A 19077-nucleotide genomic window follows, 5' to 3' on the forward strand; every position below is an offset into this window, starting at 1 on the left:
CACCACTGACATTAGAGATCTCGAAGTAGAGAGCAACAGCGGGGACCACCCTCCTTGGGCTGATCTCAGTACTGTGGCGGCCGTTGCTACCTCCTCTTCCTCATCCGATGCCAAAAATGGCTGTGCATCGGTAAGTTCTGGGAATGGACTCGAGTGGAGTGGCTATGGTGGTGGTGGTGGTGTCTTTGGGGGTGCACACAGCAGAGAGTGAGGAGGGTGAAGATACAAAGGATTAGGAAGGTGCAGAAGTGGAAGGCTGAGTAAGACACTCAACCAACTGTAGTGCTTTTTGAACGTAATCTCACGTACATTCTCCAACTTCCCACTTAGGCTACGTCCTGGTGCATCTGCCCAACCCCTACCACCCCTGTGAAAAGGCCTGCCTCTTCCTCTGCCTGTCATTTTCAAAATGACCCTGTGCCAAAGTCCCTAGATAAGAGCAGTATTTGTCAAAGCAGGTATATCGCAGGCCTCAGTCAGTATTTGGTGGAAGCTGGTATATCGGACCCCTCAATCAGTATTTTGTGGAAGCAGGTATATGGAACACCTTAATCAGTATTTTGTAGAAGCAGGTATATCACACACATCAATCAGTATTTTGTGGAAACCGGTATAAAGAACCCCTGAATCAATATTTGGTGGAAGCAGGCTTATCACACCCCACAAGCAGTATTTTGTGGAGTCAGGTATATAGAACCACTGAATCAATATTTGTTGGAAGCAGTTATATCGCACCCCTCAATCAATATTTTGTGGTAGCCGGTATATCGCAGGCCTCAATCAATATTTGTTGGAAGCAGTTATATCTCACCCCTCAATCAGTATTTTGTGGAAACAGGTATATATAACCCATGAATAACTATTTGGTGGAAGCAGGTATATTGCACCCCTCAAACACTATTTTGTGGAAACAGTTTTATAGAACACCTGAATCAATATTTGGTGGAAGCAGGTGTATCGCACCCCTCAATCAATATTTTGTGGAAGCCGGTGTATCGCAGGCCTCAATCAATGTTTGTTTGAAGCATGCATATCGCCCCCCTTAATCTGTATTTTGTAGGAGCAGGTATATCACACCCCTCAATCAGTATTTTGTGGAAACGGGTATATAGAACCCCTGAATCAATATTTGGTGTAAGCAGTTATATTGCACCCCTCAATCAGTATTTTGTGGAAACAGGTATATAGAACACCTGAATCGATATTTTGTGGAAGCAGGTATATCGCACTCCTCAATCAGTATTTTGTGGAAGCAGGCATATCAAACCCCTTAATAAGTATTTTGTGGAAGCAGGTATATCACACCCCTCAATCAGTATTTTGTGGAAGCAGGTATATAGAACCCCTTAATCAGTATTTTGTTGAAGCAGGTATATTGCACCCTTCAATCAGTATTTTGTGGAAACAGGTACAGTATATAGAACCCCTGAATTAATCTTTGGTGGAAGCAGGTATATCGCACCCCTCAATCAGTATTTTGTGGTAGCCAGTGTATCGCAGGCCTTAATCAATATTTGGTGGAAGCAGGTACAGTTGCAAGAAAAAGTACCTGAACTCTTTGGAATGATATGGATTTCTGCACAAATTGGTCATAAAATGTGATCTGATCTTCATCTAAGTCACAACAATAGACAATCATAACACTCACAGAATTAAATGTTTTTATTGAACACACCATGTAAACATACACAATGTAGGTGGAAAAAGTATGTGAACCCCTAGACTAATGACATCTCCAAGAGCTAATTGGAGTGAGGTGTCAGCCAACTAGAGTCCAATCAATGAGATGAGATTGGACAGCTGCCCTGTCCTATAAAAAATACACACCAGTTCTAGGTTTGCTTTAAACAAAAAGCATTGCCTGATGTAAATGATGCCTCGCACAAAAGAGCTCTCAGAAGAACTACGATTAAGAATTGTTGACTTGCATAAAGTTGGAAAGGGTTATAAAAGTATCTCCAAAAGCCTTGCTGTTCATCAGTCCACAGTAAGACAAATTGTCTATAAATGGAGAAAGTAACATGGTGAAGAGCCAGTAGTCATCCCTCTACAGAATGGTAAAATTTGGCTGTCACTACGCAAGCAAGTGAGCATGCATTGGGCCTTTTGTTCAAGTTACTCGGAGGTACTCCCTGCCTCTATCTCCACCGCATAGTGCCACAGTGTGTCTGGGTCCTCTGCCTTGTCTTCCTTATGCCCTGTAGCTCCTCTAGCTCCTTCTGCTCCTCCTCTCCTGTCACCTGTGTATAAAAACCACCCATTTTGCTACATATTGCTTGTGCTCCAATGTCCTCCTCCTCCTCCAGTTCAGCCCCCACAGGGCTCATGTGGCCAAGAGATCTAGGCGCCACATCTTCAGTCCCCTGACTAGCCAGATTTACCAGCATCTGTTCCAGGACATGAAGCAGTGGAATGACGTTGTTCATTCCATAGTCCTGGCGACTTACAAATAACGTGGCGTCCTCAATGGGCCTGATAAAACGGCAGGTGTCACGCATGTGCTGTCACTGGCTGACATCGAAATTACACAGATTACTCCTGTCCGCTTGAATCATCAAGAAATTGTTTATGGCCTTTCTCTGTTTGTATAGTCAGTGCAACATACAGTTGCAAGAAAAAGTATGTGAACCCTTTGGAATTATATGGATTTCTGCACAAATTGGTCATAAAATGTGATCTGATCTTTATCTAAGTCACAACAATAGACAATCACAGTCTGCTTAAACCAATAACACACAAAGAATTAAATGTTACCATGTTTTTATTGAACACATCATGTAAATATTCACAGTGCAGGTGGAAAAAGTATGTGAATCCCTAGACTAATGACATCTCCAGGAGCTAATTGGAGTGAGGTGTCAGCCAACTGGAGTCCAATTAATGAGATGAGATTGGAGGTGTTGGTTACAGCTGCCCTATAAAAAACACACACCAGTTCTGGGTTTGCTTTTCACAAGAAGCATTGCCTGATGTGAATGATGCCTTGCACAAAAGAGCTCTCAGTAGACCTACGATTAAGAATTGTTGACTTGCATAAAGCTGGAAAGGGTTATAAAAATATCTCCAAAAGCCTTGCTGTTCATCAGTCCACGGTAAGACAAATTGTCTATAAATGGAGAAAGTTCCGCACTGCTGCTACTTTCCCTAGGAGTGTCCGTCCTGTAAAGATGACTGCAAGAGCACAGCGCAGACTGCTCAATGAGGTGAAGAAGAATCCTAGAGTGTCAGCTAAAGACTTACAAAAGTCTCTGGCATATGCTAACATCCCTGTTAGCGAATCTACGATATGTAAAACACTAAACAAGAATGGATTTCATGGGAGGATACCACAGAGGAAGCCACTGCTGTCCAAAAAAAACTTTGCTGCATGTTTACAGTTTGCACATGAGCACCTGGATGTTCCACAGCAGTACTGGCAAAATATTCTGTGGACAGATGAAACCAAAGTTTAGTTGTTTGGAAGAAACACACAACACTATGTGTGGAGAAAAAGAGGCACAGCACACCAACATCAAAACCTCATCCCAACTGTGAAGTATGGTGGTGGGGGCATCATGGTTTGGGGCTGCTTTGCTGCATCAGGGCCTGGACAGATTGCTTATCATCGAAGGAAAAAATAATTACCAAGTTTATCAAGACATTTTGCAGGAGAACTTAAGGCCATCTGTCCACCAGCTGAAGCTCAACAGAAGATGGGTGTTGCAACAGTAGAACAACCCAAAGCATAGAAGTAAATCAACAACAGAATGGCTTAAACAGAAGAAAATACACCTTCTGGAGTGGCCCAGTCAGAGTCCTGACCTCAACCCGATTCAGATGCTGTGGCATGACCTTAAGAAAGCGATTCACACCAGACATCCCAAGAATATTGCTGAACTGAAAAAGTTCTGTAAAGAGGAATGGTCAAGAATTGCTTCTGACCGTTGTGCACGTCTGATCTGCAACTACAGGAAACGTTTGGCTGAAGTTATTGCTGCCAAAGGAGGTTCAACCAGTTATTAAATCCAAGGGTTCACCTTCTTTTTCCACCTGCAATGTGAATGTTTACATGGTGTGTTCAATAAAAACATGGTAACATTTAATTATTTGTGTGTTTATTAGTTTAAGCAGACTGTTATTGTCTATTGTTGTGACTTAGATGAAGGTCAGATCACATTTTATGACCAATTTGTGCAGAAATACATATCATTCCAAAGGGTTCACATACTTTTTCTTGCAACTGTATATGACATCTCTCAATCAATATTTTGTGGAAGCAGGAATATAGAACCCCTTAATCAGTATTTTATGGAAACAGGTATATAGAACACCTGAATCTATATTTGGTGGAAGCAGGTATATCGCACCCCTCAATCAGTATTTTATGGAAGCAGGTATATAGAACCCCTTAATCAAAATTTGGTGGAAGCAGGTATATCGCACCCTCAATCAGTATTTTGTGGAAGCCGGTGTATCGCAGGCCTCAATTAATTTTTGGTGGAAGCAGGTATAACGCACCCCTCAATCAGAATTATGTGGAAGCAGGTATATAGACCCCCTTAATCAGTATTTTGTAATTGCAGGTATATCCCACCCTTTAATCAGTATTTTGTGAAAACAGGTATATCATACCCCTTAATCAGTATTTTGTGGAAGCAGGTATATCGTACCCCTCAATCTGTATTTTGTGCAAGCAGGGATATCAAAACCCTCATCAATAGTTTGTGGAAGCAGGTATATCGCACCCCTCAATCAGTATTTTGTGAAAACAGGTATATAGAACCCCTGAATATCTATTTGGTAGAAGCAGGTATATCGCACCCCTAAATCAGTATTTTGTGGAAGCAGGTATATAGAACCCCTGAATCAATATTTGGTGGAAGCAGGTATATCACACCCCTCAATCAGTATTTTGTGGAAACCGGTATATAGAACCTCTGAATCAATATTTGGTGGAAGCAGGTATATCACACCCCTCAATCACTATTTTGTGGATACAGGTTTATAGAACACCTGAATCAATATTTGGTGGAAGCAGGTATATTGCACCCCTCAATCAATATTTTGTGGAATCCGGTGTATCGCAGTCCTAAATCAATGTTTGGTTGAAGCATGCATATCGCACACCTTAATCAGTACTTTTTAGGAGCAGGTATATCACACACCTCTATCAGTATTTTGTGAAAACAGTTATATAGAATCCCTGAATCAATATTTGGTGGAAGCAGGTATATCGCACCCCCCAATCAGTATTTTGTAGAAGCAGGTATATCGCACCCCTCAATCAGTATTTTGTGGTAGCTGGTGTGTCGCAGGCCTCAATAAATATTTGGTGGAAGCAGGTATATGGCACCCCTCAATCAATATTTTATGGAAGCAGGTATATAGAACCCCTTAATTAATATTTTGTAGAGGCAGGTATATCCCACCCCTCAATCAGTATTTTGTGGAAACAGGTATATAGAACACCTGAATCTATATTTTTTAGAAGCAGATATATCAAACCCCTTAATCATTATTTTGTGGAAGCAGGTATATAGAACCCCTGAATCAATTTTTGGTGTAAGCAGGTATATCACACCCCTCAATCAGTATTTTGTGGAAGCAGGTATATAGAACCCCTTAATCAGTATTTTGTAGAAGAGGATGTATCGCACTCCTCAATCAGAATTTTGTGGAAGCAGGAATATAGAACCCCTAATTTTTATTTTGTAGAAGCAGGTATATCGCACCCCTCAATTAGTATTCTGTTGAAACAGTTATATATAACCCCTGAATCAAAATTTGGTGGAAGCAGGTACAGTACAGACCAAAAGTTTGGACACACCTTCTCATTCAAAGAGTTTTCTTTATTTTCATGACTATGAAAATTGTAGATTCACACTGAAGGCATCAAAACTATGAATTAACACATGTGGAATTATATACATAACAAACAAGTGTGAAACAACTGGAAATATGTCATATTCTAGGTTCTTCAAAGTAGCCACCTTTTGCTTTGATTACTGCTTTGCACACTCTTGGCATTCTCTTGATGAGCTTCAAGAGGTAGTCCAATGAAATGGTCTTCCAACAGTCTTGAAGGAGTTCCCAGAGATGCTTAGCACTTGTTGGCCCTTTTGCCTTCACTCTGTGGTCCAGCTCACCCCAAACCATCTCAATTGGGTTCAGGTCCGGTGACTGTGGAGGCCAGGTCATCTGGCGCAGCACCCCATCACTCTCCTTCATGGTCAAATAGCCCTTCATTTCCAAGTTTTCCCAATTTTTCGGCTGACTGACTGACCTTCATTTCTTGAAGTAATGATGGCCACTCGTTTTTCTTTACTTAGCTGCTTTTTTCTTGCCATAATACAAATTCTAACAGTCTATTCAGTAGGACTATCAGCTGTGTATCCACCTGACTTCTCCTCAACGCAACTGATGGTCCCAACCCCATTTATAAGGCAAGAAATCCCACTTATTAAACCTGACAGGGCACACCTGTGAAGTGAAAACCATTTCAGGGGACTACCTCTTGAAGCTCATCAAGAGAATGCCAAGAGTGTGCAAAGCAGTACTCAAAGCAAAAGGTGGCTACTTTGAAGAACCTAGAATATGACATATTTTCAGTTGTTTCACACTTGTTTGTTATGTATATAATTCCACATGTGTTAAGTCATAGTTTTGATGCCTTCAGTGTGAATCTACAATTTTCATAGTCATGAAAATAAAGAAAACTCTTTGAATGAGAAGGTGTGTCCAAACTTTTGGTCTGTACTGTATCTCACACACCTCTATCAGTATTTTGTAGAAACAGGTATATAGAACACCGGAATCAATATTTGGTGGAAGCAGTTATATCGCACCCCTAAATCAGTATTTTGTGGAAGCAGGCATATCAAAACCCTTAATCAGTATTTTGTGGAAGCAGATATATCGCACCCCTCAATCAGTATTTTGTAGAAGCTGGTATCTTGCACCCCTCAATCAGTATTTTGTGGATGCAGGTATATAGAACCCATTAATCAGTATTTTGTAGAAGCAGTTATATCGCACCCCCAATCAGTAATTTGTGGAAGCAGGTATATAGAACCCCTAAATAATTTTTTGGTGTAAGCAGGTATATTGCACCCCTCAATCAGTATTTTGTGGAAGCAGTAATATAGAACCCCTTAATCATTATATTGTAGAAACAGGAATATCCTACCCTTCAATCAGTATTTTGTGGAAACAGGTATATAGAACCTCTGAATCAATATTTGGTGGAAGTGGGTATATCAAACCCCTCAATCAGTATTTTGTGAAAGCAGTTATATTGCACCCCTCAATCAGTATTTTGTAGAAGCAGGTATATCAAACCCCTTAATCAGTATTTTGTGAAAGCAGGTATATTGCACCCCTCAATCTGTATTTTGTGTAAACAGCTATATAGAACCCCTGGATCAATATTTGGTGGAAGCAGGTATATTGCATCCCTCAATCAGTATTTTGTGGTAGCCGGTTTATCACAGGCCTAAATTTATATTTGGTGGAAGCAGGTATATGGCACCCCTCAATCAATATTTTATGGAAGCAGCTATATAGAACCCCTTAATCAGTATTTTGTAGAGGCAGGTATATCCCACCCCTCAATCTGTATTTTGTGTAAACAGGTATATAGAACCCCAGAATCAATATTTGGTGGAAGCAGGTATATTGCACCCCTCAAGCACTATTTTGTGGAAACAGGTTTATAGAACACCTGAATCAATATTTGGTGGAAGCAGGTGTATCGCACCCCTCAATCAATATTTTGTGGAAGCCGGTGTATCGCAGGCCTCAATCAATGTTTGGTTGAAGCATGCATATCGCACCCCTAATCTGTATTTTGTAGGAGCAGGTATATCACACCCCTCAATCAGTATTTTGTGCAAACGGGTATATAGAACCCCTGAATCAATATTTGGTGTAAGCAGTTATATTGCACCCCTTAATCAGTATTTTGTGGAAACAGGTATATAGAACACCAAAATCAATATTTTGTGGAAGCAGGTATATCGCACCCCTCAATCAGTATTTTGTGGAAGCAGGCATATTAAACCCCTTAATCAGTATTTTGTGGAAGCAGGTATATCACACCCCTCAATCAATATTTTGTGTAAGCAGGTATATAGAACCCCTTAATCAGTATTTTGTTGAAGCAGGTATATCGCACCCCTCAATCAGTATTTTGTGGAAACAGGTAGAAGAAAATTAGTACCTGGAATTTTACTTTCCTTGAGTCCGAAGGTAGCACAGAATGGGTTAAATGTTGGCCTCATTAGTCTGTAGGACCGCCCACCTAGATTAATAATTAATTAATCAACAGATTAACATGGCTATAAATAGATGACAGATGCAACTGCTTTTTGTATTGAAAAAATAGATTCACCCAGTTGCAGCAATAAACAATGAAAAATGTATTAGGGAGGGTAAGCCTGTGCTGCCTTCGGACTCAAGGAAAGTAAAAATTTTTTCTTTCCCTTATCATCCTCGGCAGCACAGAATGGGATTTTTATAGATTCCAAAGGGGGGGTGATTTAGACCAGTACCGAACTTAGAACGCCTGTGCCAAAGGCTGAGCTCCTGGAGTCGATGTCCAGATGATAATGCTTTGCAAAGGTCAATGGAGTAGACCCAGAAGCCGTGTTGAAGATTTCTTGTATGGACACTTGAGCGTATTCTGCCCAGGAGGCTGCTGTAGATCTCGTGGAATGAGCCTTGATGGACAGAGGTGAAGTCTCCCCTTCTAGCAAGTAGGTTTCAATGATTTTAGTTTTTATCCATCAGGAGAGTGAATCCTTTTCTTGGTCCAGAATATATCAGGAAAAGATTCTTGGCTATTCGGAATTTGTCTGTTCTTCGCAAATAGGTTTCCACCGCTCTTTTCACATCAAGCGTATGTAACTGGTCTTGCTCTTCGTTAGTTGGATTCGGAAAGAACACTGGAAGAAAAGTCTCCTTATTGATGTTTGTAGAGGAAGGGACCTTTGGTAAGAAAGATGGCATGGTCCTAATCAGTATTCCATCGGGAAGAATTCGTAGATATGGATATCTGGATGAGAGGGCCTGCAGTTCTCCTAATCTTTTTGCTGACGTTATAGCTATAAGGAATAAGACTTTGCAGGAGAGACACCTAATGTTCTCTTGCTCCAATGGTTCAAAGGGTGGCTTGGTGAGCCCTCTAAGTACTAGGGAAAATCCCATACAGGAAAGGGTTCGTGCACCACAGGTCTTAATCTTCTTAAGGCTTTGAAGAACCTGAATATCAGGGGATAAGAGACAAATTTGTTTTCTGTTATCATATTGATGGCAGTCATCTGGGACTTTAAGGTGTTTGGTTTCAAGCCCTTATCAAACCCCTCTTGAAGGAACTGAAGAATTATGGAGATATCTACTTCTGCAAAACTCTTTTCAGACAGCCAAGATCTAAATTTTCTTAAAACTTTGGCATATTTTAAATTAGTTGAGTGCTTGCGGGAGTTCAGTAGTGTATAAATGACTGTAGCTGGAAGACCCTTTCCTTCTAATCTGGTTCTCTCAACATCCAGGCCGTGAGATGAAGCCTGTCCAGGTTCTGATGATATAGCCCCTGCTGGAGGAGCAAGTCGGGAGCTTTCGGGAGTTTCCAAAATTTCCCTCTGGATAGCTGGAGAAGAAGAGGAAAACATGACCTCCGGGGCCAGAATGGTGCGATCAGTATTGCTCTGGGCTTCTCTACTACAATTTTCTGTAGGACCTTCAAGATAAGAGGTACTGGTAGAAATATGTAGACAAACTGGTGCTTCCAAGACATTGAAAATGCATCCACCACTGTCGGTCTGTCGAATCTGCTCAGGGAACAAAATTTCTGCAGCTTCCGGTTTTGTCTGGAGGCCATCAAATCCCAGGTTGGAGTGCCCCATCTGGTTATAATTTGATCGAAGTAGAGTGGGTTTATTCCCCATTCTGCTGGATTCATCGTCCTCCGATTTAGAAGATCCGCATATGTATTGTAACAACCTCTTATATGAATCGCTCTCAACTCCACAAGATGTGATTCTGCCCAGAGTGAATATCTGCTTGCATAATCTTATCAGGGATAGGCTTCTCGTTCCCCCTTGTTTGTTGAGATAAAAAACTGTGGAGAGGTTGTCTGACCGAATCAATACAGATTTTCCTCCTAGGAAAGGTTGGAAATGGAACAGTGACTTCAGTACTGTCTTCATTTCTTTAAAGTTTGAAGACTGCTGTAGATCCTGGTGCGTCCAATTTCCTTGGACCCATTTGTTCTGCACATGGTCCCCCCAGCCCTTGGCTGAAGCATCCGTCGTTATTATTATCATCGGAGGAACATATTTGAATGCCCTTCCTTTGGTCAGATTTTTGGTTTGTAACCACCAGCTCAGACTGTGGATTACTGCCGACTTCAGGCTGAATCTTCCCTCCAGGTTGTGAAGGTTGGCACGCTTTGCCTGTATCATACTTAACTGGAGGTCTCGCATACGGTTCTTCGCCCATGGAACTGCATCTATGGTAGACGTCAGATGGCCCAAAGTCTTCATTACTCTGCGGACAGATGGGTTGTGAATGGATATTAAAGTTCTTACTTCTTTTCTCAGAGTCTGAATCTTCTCTGGTGGAAGAAAAATCTTCATGCAACGGGTGTCTATTAGTAACCCCAGGAATTTTTTTGACATAGTCTGAGAGAGTTCGGATTTTTCCCAAATCACCAGAAATCCGAGGGATTGGAGAAGAGAAATGACGGCCCCCTACTGACTGACTTCTGGCGTCAGAAGCCTGATTTGTGGTTCTTATCGATGTCTCCTTTACCCTTTGCTTTTTCAGAAGAACCGGGACGGACTCTTCTATCCGTTCTGTCTCTTCCGGATCGTCCAGGGACGAAAATACGTACGATCCTTAACCTTGTACTGAGGAAAATTTAAGGTCTTCTCTTCTGAATTAGCTTCCAACAGCTTGTGCATCTGTGAACCGAACAGCTTCTCCTGCCTATAACTTCAGCCATAAGGTTCTTCTTATTGAATTTGAGAGTGCCATGTCCTTCGCAAGGAGTCTCAGTGAATCCACCGGAAAGTCGCATAAAAATTCAGCTGCCAGCTTAAGGGATGGTAGTTGCTGAAGTAGGTCTTCTATGGAGACTCCTTCTTCAATGTCCCTTCCCAAATGTCTCAGCCAGACTGAGTGCTCGGGCTACCGGTACCGCGGCCATTGCTGCCTTATTTAAGGCGGCTAGGTAAGTATGCAGTCTTTTCAGCAGGTTATCCGCCTTTTTATCCATAGGGTCTTTGAGCAGTGTGGGAAAGAAGGACCTCTTAGTTATCCTGGTTACCGCAGGATCAACTCTAGCCGGGGATTCCCAGCTTGAAGACTCATTGGGATCAATTTTATAGACAAAACGAAATCTGGAACCAAGGTCCTTTTTCTTCAGGGGACACTTGCATTCTTTTAAGAATATGGATTCCAGGACTGGGTGGTTTGGGAGTACACAGGCCTTTTTCTTGGGAAAGTAAAAAAGACTCTCTTTGTCCTGCTCAGCAACTGGATCTTTTTTAGTTTCCATAATATTCTTGACTTCCTTGATTAAGCAGTTAGCGTCTCTTTTGTCAAGAAGTTTTCTTCTATATTAGAAATTTCACAGTTAGAGTTCTCCTTCAGATCGCAGTGAATCGTCAGAGGTGGACAAGGGAAAAGGACCCTCCTTCTTTTTTTTGACGTTTTCCCTTTCCTTTTTGTCTGTGTCAGAAAGGACTTAAAAAGTCCCATTAACCTCTTAGTTTCCACGTCAGATATCTCTTCAGGCTGAGTACAGAAAGCACAGATATTAGATCGCGAGTCGTCTGGCAAAGGCTGAGTACATGAAATGCAGAGGGATTGTTTCCTCTTTTGTCTTTTTGATCCAGCAGAAGATCTTTGAGAATGAAAGGAACCAGCAGCATTACAGCTTTCACAATAGTCATCTGGATGTTCATCAGATAGGGGCTGCTCACAGGATAGGCAAAACCTGTGTCTGTGTTTTTTAGATTTCTTCCCCCCAGAGCTGGACAGACTGGACATCTGGAAGAATCAAGAGGCAAAATAAGAATCTAATAGGAGGCCCCTGTTTATATGGGTTACCTTGACACAATACCGTAGCACTGCAGGAGCTCGGCTGCCAGGCACACCAGGCACCCTAGGCACCCTGCTCCAGCCTGCATCCACACTCAAATACCTGAAAAAGGGTGCCAAAAACGCACAGTGTAAGGCCCAGGACGATGACGCCAGACGCTCCTGCGTCTGCATTGCATGTGCGTCCCAGGACCGGGATGGGAGTGCGGCGGTGGCCTTCAGCATTGCCGGAGCGGCAGGGAGATGCAGAGAGCTTGCGGTGCATAGAGATGACATCAGACGCTCCTGCGTCTGTGTTCCACCTGCGTCTCACAGCCCGGAAGTTCGGGATACCGCTGATAATAAAGCCTGCCTGCACACCGAGGATGCAGGGGAGTGTCAGCACCAAGGACACACCACATGGCATAGCTGAACACTTGGCCTGAAGCCTGGGAACCCCACGGCATATATGGCCAAACACTTGACAAGGTGGGCAACTTCCTCAGAGTGAGGACAAAAGAAAATACAAGGAGCAGTTGCATCTGTCATCTATTTAGAGCCATGTTAATCTGTTGATTATTTAATTATTAATCTAGGTGGGCGGTCCTACAGACTAATGAGGCCAACATTTAACCCATTCTGTGCTGCCAAGGACGATAAGGGAAACAGTATATAGAACCCCTGAATTAATCATTGGTGTAAGCAGGTATATCGCACCCCTCAATCAGTATTTTGTGGTAGCCAGTGTATCGCAGGCCTCAATCAATATTTGGTGAAAGCAGGTATATGACATCCCTCAAATTAATATTTTGTGGAAGCAGGTATATAGAACCCCTTAATCAGTATTTTGTAGAGGCAGGTATATCCCACCCCTCAATCAGTATTTTATGGAAACAGGTATATAGAACACCTGAATCTATATTTGGTGGAAGCAGGTATATCGCACCCCTCAATCAGTATTTTTTGAAAGCAGGTATATCAAACCCCTTAATCACTATTTTGTGGAAGCAGGTATATAGAACCCCTTAATCTTTTTTTTTTTTTTTGAAACCATGTATATAGAACCCTTTAATCAAAATTTGATGGAAGCAGGTATAACGCACCCCTCAATCAGTATTATGTGGAAGCAGGTGTATCCCACCCTTTAATCAGTATTTTGTGGAAACAGGTACATAAAACACTTGAATCAATATTTGGTGGAAGCAGGTATATCACACCCCTCAATCAGTATTTTGTGGATGCAGGTATATTAAAGCTCTTAATCAATATTTTGTGGAAGCAGGTATATTAAACCGCTTAATCAGTATTTTGTGGAAGCAGGCATATCAAACCCCTTAATCAGTATTTTGTGGAAGCAGGTATATCACACCCCTCAATCAGTATTTTGTGGAAGCAGGTATATAGAACCCCTTAATCAGTATTTTGTGGCAGCAGGTATATCAAACCCTTTAATCAGTATTTCGTGGAAGCAGGTATATTGTACTCCTCAATCTGTATTTTGTGCAAGCAGGGATATCAAACCCCTTAAGTTTTTTGTGGACGCAGGTATATCGCACCCCTAATCAGTATTTTGTGGAAGTAGGTATATAGAACCCCTGAATCAATATTTGGTGGAAGCAAGTATATTGCACCCCTCAATCAGTATTTTTTGGAAGCAGGAATATAAAACCCCTTAATCAGTATATTGTAGAAACAGGAATATCCTACCCTTCAATCAGTATTTTGTGGAAACAGGTATATAGAACCTCTGAATCAATATTTGGTGGAAGCAGGTATATCACACCCCTCAATCACTATTTTATGGATACAGGTTTATAGAACACCTGAATCAATATTTGGTGGAAGCAGGTATATTGCACCCCACAATCAATATTTTGTGGAAGCCGGTGTATCGCAGTCCTAAATCAATGTTTGGTTGAAGCAGGCATATCTCACACCTTAATCAGTATTTTGTAGGAGCAGGTATATCACACACCTCTATCAGTATTTTGTGGAAACAGTTATATAGAACCCCTGAATCAATATTTGGTGGAAGCAGTTATAATCCTCCCCTCAATCAGTATTTTGTGGAAACAGGTATATCGAACACCGGAATCAATATTTGGTGGAAGCAGGTATATCGCACACATCAATCAGTATTTTTTAGAAGCAGGTATATGGTGGAAGCAGGTATATGGCACCCCTCTATTAATATTTTATGGAAGCAGGTATATAGAACCCCTTAATCAATATTTTGTAGAGGCAGGTATATCCCACCCCTCAATCAGTATTTTGTGGAAACAGGTATATAGAACACCTCAATCTATATTTGGTGGAAGCAGGTATATCACACTCCTCAATCAGTATTTTTTAGAAGCAGATATATCAAACCCCTTAATAATTATTTTGTGGAAGCAGGTATATAGAACCCCTTAATCAGTATTTTGTAGAAGCAGATGTATCGCACCCCTCAATCAGTATTTTGTGGAAGCATGTATATTGAACCTCTTAATCAGTAATTTGTAGAAGCATGTATATCATACTCCTCAATCAGTATTTTGTGGAAATAGGTATATAGAACTCTTTAATCAGTATTTTGTAGAGGCAGGTATATCCCACCACTCAATCAGTATTTTGTAGAAACAGGTATATAGAACACTTAAATCAATATTTGGTGGAGGCAGGCATATCGCACCCTACAATCTGTATTTTGTGGAAGCAGGTATATCAAACCCCTCAATCAGTATTTGGTGGAAGCATGTATATTGAACCCCTTAATCAGTAATTTGTAGAAGCATGTATTTTGTACTCCTCAATCAGTATTTTGTGGAAACAGGTATATAGAACACCTAAATCTATATTTGGTGGAAGAAGGTATAACACACTCCTTAATCAGTATTTTTTAGAAGCAGATATTTCAAACCGCTTAATCATTATTTTGTGGAAGCAGATATAATGCCCCCATCAATCAGTATTTTGTGGAAGCAGGTATATAGAACCTCTTAATCAGTATTTTGTAGAAGCAGTTATATTGCACCCCCCAATCACTATTTTGTGGAAACAGGTATACAGAACCCCTGAATCAATATTTGGTGGAAGCAGGTATATTGCACTCCTCAATCAGTATTTTGTGGTAGCTGGTGTATCGCAGGCCTCAATCATTATTTTGTGAAAGCAGGTATATATAATCCCTTAATCAGTTTTTTGTAGAAGCAGGTATATTGCACCCCTCAATCAGTATTTTGTGGAAGCAGGAATATAGAACCCATAATCCATATTTTGTAGAGGCAGGTATATCGCACTCCTCAATCAATATTTTGTGGAAACAGTTAAATATAACCCCTGAATCAAAATTTGGTGGAAGCAGGTATATTGCACCCCTCAATCAGTATTTTGTAAAAGCAGGTATATCAAACCCCTTAATCAGTATTTTGTGGAAACAGGTATATAGAACACCTGAATCTATATTTTGTGGAAGCAGGTATATCACACTCCTCAATCAGTATTTTTTAGAAGCAGATATATCAAACCCCTTAATCGGTATTTTGTAGAAGCAGGTATATAGAACCCCTTAATCAGTATTTTGTAGAAGCAGATGTATCGCACCCCTCAATCAGTATTTTGTGGAAGCATGTATATTGAACCCCTTAATCAGTAATTTGTAGAAGCATGTATATCATACTCCTCAATCAGTATTTTTTAGAAGCAGATATATCAAACACCGTAATCATTATTTTGTGGAAGCAGGTATATATAATCCCTTAATCAGTATTTTGTAGAAGCAGGTGTATTGCACCCCTCAATTAGTATTTTGTAGAAACATGTATATAGAACACCTAAATCAATATTTGGTTGAAGAAGGTATATCGCACCCCTCAATCAGTATTTTGTGGAAGCAGGAATATAGAACCCATAATCAATATTTTGTAGAGGCAGGTATATCGCACTCCTCAATCCATATTTTGTGGAAACAGTTAAATATAACCCCTGAATCAAAATTTGGTGGAAGCAGGTATATTGCACCCCTCAATCAGTATTTTGTAAAAGCAGGTATATCAAACCCCTTAATCGGTATTTTGTGGAAGCAGGCATATCGCACCATACCATCTGTATTTTGTGGATGCAGGTATATCAAACCCCTTAATCAGTATTTTGTGGAAGCAGGTATATTGCACCCCTCAATCAGTATTTTGTGGAAGCATGTATATTGTACTCCTCAATCAGTATTTTGTGGAAACAGGTATATAGAACCCCTTAATCAGTATTTGTGAAAGCAGGTATATCGAACCCTTTAATCTGTATTTTGTGGAAGCCGGTGTATGGCAGGCCTCAATCAATATTTAGTGGAAGCAGGTATTTTGCACCGCTCAATCAGTATTTTGTGGAAGCAGGAATATACATCTTCTTAATCAGTCTTTTGTAGAAGCATGTATATCTCACCCCTCACTCAGTATTTTGTGGAAACAGGTATATAGAACACCTGAATCAATATTTGGTGAAAGCAGGTATATTGCACCCCTCAATCAGTATTTTGTGGAAGCAGGCATATCACACCCCTCAATCAAATTTTTGTGGAAGCAGGTATATCAAACCCTTTAATCAGTATTTTGTGGAAGCAGGTATATTTAACCCCTCAATCTGTATTTTGTGAAAGCAGTTATATCGCACCCCTCAATCAGTATTTTGTGGAAGCGGGTATATCAAACCCTTTAATCAGTATTTTGTGGAAGCAGGTATATCGCACTTCTTAATCAGTATTTTGTGGAAGCCGTTGTATCGCAGTCCTCAATCAATTTTTGGTGGAAGCAGGTATAACGCACCCCTCAATCAGTATTATTTGTAAGCAGGTATATAGACCCCCTTAATCAGTATTTTTTAGTTGCAGGTATATCCTACCCTTCAATCAGTTATTTGTGGAAACAGGTACATAAAACACTTGAATCAATATTTGATGGAAGGAGGTATATCGCACCCCTTAAACAGTATTTTGTGGAAGCAGGTATATCAAACCCTTTAATCAGTATTTTGTTGAAGTAGGTATATCTCACCCCTCAATCAGCATTTTGTGGAAGCAGGCATATCAAACCCATTAATTAGTATTTTGTGGAAACAGGTATATTGCACCCCTCCATCAGTATTTTGTGGAAACAGGTATATAGAACCCCTGAATCAATATTTGGTGGAAGCAGATATAATGCCCCCATCAATCAGTATTTTGTGGAAGCAGGTATATAGAACCTCTTAATCAGTATTTTGTAGAAGCAGTTATATCGCACCCCCCAATCACTATTTTGTGGAAACAGGTATACAGAACCCCTGAATCAATATTTGGTGGAAGCAGGTATATTGCACTCCTCAATCAGTATTTTGTGGTAGCTGGTGTATCGCAGGCCTCAATCATTTTTTGGTGTAAGCAGGTATATCGCACCCCACAATCAATATTTTGTGGAAGCAGGTATATTGCACCCCTCAATCAGTATTTTGTGGAAACAGGTATATAGAACCCCTGAATCAATATTTGGTAGAAGCAGGTATATTGCACCCCTCAATGAGTATTTTGTGATAGCCGGTTGTAACGGATCTCCTGGCACCCCGACCGGGTACCTCCGTCGATGGATGCTCCTAGTGTTTCCCAAGGACTTCAAGCACTCCACTTGACACCGTAAGCACTGCAGACCCCACAAACCACCGAAGCTTGGTTGAGGTCTCACCATCTCCTACCCACCCTGAATCTACGACAAGGCCCCAGGCTCCAGTGGGTGAACCTCTCCTAAATCCAGAGAGCAGGAACAGCTCTTACAAGAGCTAGGAGTTATAGCCAGGGGAGTATACAGCGTATAGCAATCCCCATACACATGAGACGAGGCTCTATGTTGAATGTAAAACAGGAACTCTTTATTGAACACACAAGCATTGACTTATATACACATTTTCCAACAAGGGTACCACCCCCGTGGAGCTGGTTGGGAACTGAGGACATGACATAGCAGCCAATCCTTACAGTTTAAACATAAAAACTAACCCTATTCAACAAACACAATGGCATTGTCTGTGACGCAATAAACAAACACAACAGGCAAACAGACATCTTCACCCCCTCCATAATGAATGAATAGGGACAGTGGAGACACATGTGATGGGATTATCTCCTGAGTGTATCATATGGTGATCTACTCATCTAGGAGTCGGCTGCTATTATAATCAACTATCTTAATCCAATCACTAACACAATCAGTGGTCTCAATGCAGAGTTAACCCTTTTTGTGTTGCTGAATCCACACCATGCCTTTTTAATGGGCATAGGAAATATGTGGCATCTAATGTAAATAAAAAAAATTAGGGTTCATAGTTCCTTGTAACCCCAAAAGGTCTTAGGGGGTCTCCATAGTTCTCGGTCCATAGTCTACTGTAAGAAGGAGGCTGGCCCTCAGGCTTCTCCAGCAGCCCCAGTGACGGTTCAGTCCGTCACACCGGTGTAACGCAGGCCTCAATCAATTTTTGGTGTAAGCAGATATATTGCACCCCACAATCATTATTTTGTGGAAGTCGGTATATCGCAGACCTCAATTAATATTTGTTAGAAGCATGTATATCGCACCCCTTAATCAGTATTTTGTGGAAGCAGGAATATAGAACCCCTCAATCAGTATTTTGTGTAAACAGGTATATAGAACACCTGAATCAATATTTGGGGAGGCGGAAGCGTTGTCACCTTGCCAAGTTGCTGGTGGGGTTGAGCAGGAACCACATTTACCCAGTGGGCCGTAAAGGACATGTATTGTCCCTGACTGTAGTTATAGCTCCACACGTTGGCGCTGCCGTGCACTTTGGCAGACACCAACAGGCTCAAGGACTGGCCCACCTTCTGTTCTACATAAATGTGCAGGGCTGGTGTTGCCTTTTTGGTAGAGAAGTGACGTCTTGGGATTATCAGCCTGATGGATGTGTCATGGGTCAAAGTTCGGTGCAATGCAAAAGAATATGGCGCATGCAAATATCACCATATGTTCAGCAAATTGCTAACTAGCACCGGGAGAA

The 19077-nt window shown here is 41.2% G+C and overlaps 1 protein-coding gene across 2 annotated transcripts in view; it reads left to right on the forward strand.

Annotated features, from left to right (window-relative positions):
* Positions 1-19077, forward strand: part of LOC120989895 (bifunctional heparan sulfate N-deacetylase/N-sulfotransferase 4-like) — a 781923-nt gene that overhangs the window by 233798 nt on the left and 529048 nt on the right. The gene's annotated exons all lie outside the window — the stretch shown is intronic.

This window comes from Bufo bufo, chromosome 2, assembly GCF_905171765.1.
Source record: "Bufo bufo chromosome 2, aBufBuf1.1, whole genome shotgun sequence".
Lineage (NCBI taxonomy): Eukaryota > Metazoa > Chordata > Amphibia > Anura > Bufonidae > Bufo > Bufo bufo.